The sequence below is a fragment of the Papaver somniferum genome, unplaced genomic scaffold (genome assembly GCF_003573695.1).
Source record: "Papaver somniferum cultivar HN1 unplaced genomic scaffold, ASM357369v1 unplaced-scaffold_21, whole genome shotgun sequence".
Lineage (NCBI taxonomy): Eukaryota > Viridiplantae > Streptophyta > Magnoliopsida > Ranunculales > Papaveraceae > Papaver > Papaver somniferum.
The window spans coordinates 11,036,493-11,042,030 of NW_020631041.1; positions in this window are offsets into that span (position 1 = coordinate 11,036,493).

Genomic DNA, 5,538 nt, shown 5'->3' on the forward strand with positions numbered 1-5,538 from the left:
GTTCGAATCAACACTAAACTTCATATTTATCGATTTCGATGATGTATCATGCTAAGTTTGAAGTCAGAAACCCTCCCATAGGTTCTTGGATCATAGTTTGTATGTTGTTATACCACATTTGGAGTTCGAATCAACACTGAGCTTTATATTTATCGATTTTGATGATGTATCCAGCTAAGTTTGAAGTCTGAACCATCATGAATTTTGTGGTCCATCTCTAGTAATCTTATAACCTGAGTTTACCAGTGTGAATTAAAGCTACTTCATGACCTGTATGACTTGTAAAAATTATTTCATGACTAGTCGAAATTCAAACCCGAAGCACAAAGAGAAAGCACAAAAACACAAAGAGAAAGCACAAAGAAACAAACCAATTATCGAATTCATTTTTCATTTTCCCGATTCATTCTTATACATTTTTTGGATTTTTTTATATCAAAATGTCGAAAACAATGTTCTAAATTTATTTATATTTTTTTTGGATTTTTTTTCATGTTAAAGGTTGATAATTAAACCGAAAACATGAGTTCGTATTAACACAAAAGAAACACAATGCTTTTCAATCCGCATGAGCATCAAAAATATAATCTCAACCGTCAGATTCTTTTCTCAATCCGTATGGCTGGATCCAACGAACTCCGTCCATCATTTTCATTCACCCATCAAACCCTCCCAACCACTCGAACTCTATCTGTTTTACTTGAGAAAATCTAATTCACTCAACCCATCTTTACTCATCATCGCCATCTCCTCTCCCTCTCTTCACCTGATTCACCAAATCTCTTCAAAAACCCTAATTCTTTTACATAAAATCAAACCATTTACTTTCTATGGTTCTCCTAGGTTAGGTTAGGTCTTGGTCGGGAAGAACACAGACTCAGAGTAGACATGAATTGTGCTGCTACCAGTTGCTGGTTCGATGTGGGGTTCTGATTTTAACTTTGATGTCGTGAATTAAATGGGTTTACATTTAAATCAGAGAAGAAGTGAATCGGAAGGAATTAGTGAGGATTTTGTGGAGTTACTCAGCGGAGAAGTGAATCGGAAGGAATTGGTTTACTTATGGGTAGGGTTCCTTTTTTTTCTTTCAATTTTTCTTAAAATCCTTAGATTTATGATCGAGATATCCTTTTTACTACTTAGGTTTTTGTTTTTTTATTTCAATTACGCCCTGCAATTCATTTGCTTGTTTTTTCTTATTTTTTCCCAAGATCTGGATTCGATTTGGTTGGATTGTGTGGTTTTCAAACTTTGATTTTCTTAATCTTTGTCTGTATATGTTGGATTTTGGGGATTTTTGATTGAATTTATTGGATTCGATTTGGGGTATTTTGATTTTTCACTCTTTCTTTCTTAATCCTTGTACTTGTTTTTGATGTTTTGATTCAGAATTTGATGGGGGTTTGATGTTATGAATGGCTGAGCAGTTAGTGAATATGACTTTTTCTGTTTGAATAATATGCTAGAGGTGATGGTCAAGTCTGATTTCCAGCTTGTGGTGCTCTTATGTTATCAAATTTGAATAAATGAGTAATTCATTTGGTATTTTATTTGAGCAGGTAATTTGCTGTCTGGAGGGAGCTAGAATTGGCATCCAGTATGAGACATCTTTTGTCATTAAAACCCATCATTTCTAATGTTTATAATTTTGGCACAAGCTTTGAACCATACCAATGGTACACAGAGCTTTGCCAGAAAAGCGTATGAAAGGGTAAATCCTAAGTTCTTCATCCCGCACATTGATTGGCCTTTATCTAAGCTTATTTTATACATGTGACCTACATAGTACGTACACTATTGAGGGTGATAAAAAGGTTCTACTGGTTTACAAATGTCACGTCCTTGGAGTTTTTGTATGCTTTTTTTCTTCTAAACTTGATGTTGTTTGCTAGTGATTATAGTGGTTGTCCCCTGAACTACGTGAAAGTAAGAAATAACTTATTGAAGGTCTAATCAATCTGGATTGAGTGTTCTGCCGATCTTAAATGATGTGATAACATGATATGTATCAATTTGATCTTAATTATTTTTAGTTGTGGTACACTCACAAGTTCTCTTTCGTTAGGCGCGCAAAAATCTCTCAGTTAATCCACTCAGTATGTTCATGGTAACTCACAAGGCTAGTAAGCTGGGTAAACTGTGTGAAGATTGGCAGGTACAAATTTTCCTTGATTCACTACTAATATATTAGAATAATGATTGAGGCTTACTGTAAGTCTAAATGCAAACTAAGCATCCCAACCTACAAGGTACAGATTTGTAGCATGTGTCATTTGTTACTGTTAGTAGTAATTTATTTACAGGCCATAAACTATCTCTGTCCTGTACTACATTTTTCCATTTTGATAAGTTAAGTTCTTTGCTTCTTTTTTTTTTCTTTTTTTTTACCGTAACACATATTTAGAATTTAATCCATTTTCAATAGATAGTTTCTAATTGTCTGTTTTTCTTTTATTAGAATTGGGTCTATAGTTAACACGTGTGTTAGTATAATGTTGTTAGTCAATTGACAGTAGCACAAAGTTGTTGACAATGAGTATCCTACCAAGCTACTTATTTTTAGTTCATAGTTTATATATGTAAAAAAATAGTAATTATATGATGATTTCGAGTAACACAGGAATATATGATGATTTCGAATAGTTTTCGGGATCCATTAATTTTTTGTTGGTTGATATCTTAAATGTCCGCATGTTTTTGTGTTGACAAAATATGATTTGTTGTAAACTTTTTTTTTGCAGTGAGTTCTTTGATCATACATAGAACCTTAGTTGTTTAAATGTAGTTTTAACATAGTATTTGATCCATCCGTCTTTTGCTTTTTTATGCTAGTTACTACACTTTGAATGAAAATTCTGCTTATAAGACAAGGATATTTTTGTAACTGTTGTGTTGTTTTGTCTTATTTCATGATAGCTGCATGTGTTTGAACTCTAAATTAGTTGCATGTTTCTACTATGTGTGTATGCAAGCAGAGATGAAATGGATTAGTGAGAAGGTTCATCTAGGGAAGTCAGCTACACGCCTGAGGAAATATATGCAATGGTTGTTGATCCTCGCCGTACTGGTGTTAAGCGTGCTCGTAAGTCAAAAGTTGCTACTCGCTTCAGTCTATATGAGAAAAATGAAGCACACATGTCTGCTCTCCAAGAACAGCTGGACTCTGAAAAGAAGAAAGTTGCAAAGCAAGACAAAGATATCTCAAAGCTTCAACGGGGGGAGCGTAATCTCAGAGAGTATTTGAATGAGGCTTTGAAGATGCTTGGTTGTGAACCCGTGCCAGATGATCTAGAAGATGAGTCTGAAGATGAACGTCAACAGGAGAATGAAGTTGAAGATGGATTTACTTGGGATGACTTGTGCGAAGATGATTTGCAGGATGATGGATGTGCTGATGTTAATCAGGAGAATGAACTATCTGGAGAGGAAGATGGTGAGGAAATTAATGAATGATGTGTGTGCAGTTATGTTTTGATGAATATACAGGTCTCATGCCGTTCCCTGGACCCTTTTTTGCCCTTTGTTCAGACCTTTTGTTCTTTTCGGGGATGGGTTGTAAACCAGTTATGTTTCTTTTTTTTTGGTAACAAGTTAACGTCTTTTACTGGGTGGGGAAACTGAAGTATATATCACTTGTAATAAAGCAACGGTTAATTAATGATATATAAGATGTTTTAGTTACTTTTAATCTCAATTAAAACCGGATAATTATAGAATCTTATTAGTAATTACTTCCATTAATTTTGCACCTTAAAAACTGAAGCAACCAACTTAATTTTGGCACCTTAAAAACCGAAGCAACCAACTTCAGGCCGGTTGTTTCATAGCTTTCTAATTGCTCCTAGGATGGTTGGTCTAGCCTTGAAGTGATGCATATTTCATTTGCTCTAAGATGGTTGGTCTAGCTTTAAAACGATGTATTTTTTACTTGCTCTATGATGGTTGGTATAGCTTTAAAACGATGCATTTTTTACTTGCTTTAAGATGGTTGGTCTAGCTTTAAAGAGATGCATTTTTTACTTGCTCTAAGATGGTTGGTCTAGCTTTAAAGCGATGCATTTTTTACTTTCTCTAAGATGGTCGGTTGATGACTAAAGCGATTGCCTAGCTGCTTTAGACCTTTACAAATCCCACCTTTTGCAACCACAGAGCAAGTGCCACTTTTTATTGCTATAAGAGTTAGAGCGACTTAATACGGGCTTCTGCAACTTAAACTACCTGGTCGCTCAAGACCATTTTTCTTGTAGTGATTATCCCACATGATTTGATAAAATCCAAGAGGAAAGCCATCAGGTCCTGGAGTTGTCCATGGTTTCATATCAAAGATACCAGCCTTAGTTTCATCACAATAAGGAATAGCAGTCAGCATAGCATTATCATTATTAGAAATAGCGAAATAAAAGTATGATAATTACTAGCAGGAGGAGGGTTAGAAGTTCTACTCATCTTGAGAAAGTGAGATTTCAAACAACTTGCAATCTCATATCTTCCCGTTAACCAAATACCTGTACTATCTTGGATAGTATCAATCTGAGTCCGTCTTCTCCAAAAATTTGTTTGATGATGGAAGTAAGTTGTGTTCCTTTCACCTAAAAACATATCATCCTATATACCTCTCTGACCATAAAAATCAGCCTCAACATTATACCAATATATATGTCAATCTTTCTTGAAGAAGAATTAATTGACTATCATTTGGACTAATATTAAGAGCATTCAAATTTTCAATTTGAGCTTTAGTTTTAGCAATTTGAGTATTGAAGTTACCAAAACGCTCATGGTTCCATTTCCTTGAGATCTGTTTAGTATGGAAAAGAGTTTTAGTAAATCTAAAGCAGCAGAACCATTTTCATTCACATGCCAGTTATTGGTAATCAAAATCCTTACACCTAGAATCTCTGAACCACATCTTATTCAATCTCTGAACCACACCTTATTTATAATCATTCAGTGTTTTTATATCAAAATATAAGATCATCGAATCAAGATTGTACGTGTGCATGAGTAAACACATTGTTGAATCATTCAATCCATAAACAACGACAACTAACTAGTGAATCCATAAAAGAGAACTAACTGTTGAGCCAGCTGCTCTTATATGTGCGAGGATAACATGTCTAGTTAGCATATGCTTGCTCCGTCATCGATCATTATCTTGTATGTCTGCCTCAGTGACTAACATATGTAACAAGTATATGCACGATACTCGAGGCGAAAATGTAGATTTTAGAAACGGTAAAAGCGAAGAAAAAAAATTCTTCAAAGGTAATAAAAATGTGACATGTACAGCACCACACCACCATCATTGTGTGATGCATGAAAAAACAAGCTAGAGAAACGCTGTAGCCTATAGAGAAGAGAATGATGGAGAGATCTGATGTTGGCCCAACAGACGGATCCTAAGTCTTCTAAGAATATTTACGTGAAGACGACTAATTCTTTTGGGGAAAAAAAGAAGAAGTTTTCTTAAAGAGAGAAATAGGAATTGCCCCGTTGGTCTTAAATCTTGATCTGTTGTTGTGGTTGACATCTGATATG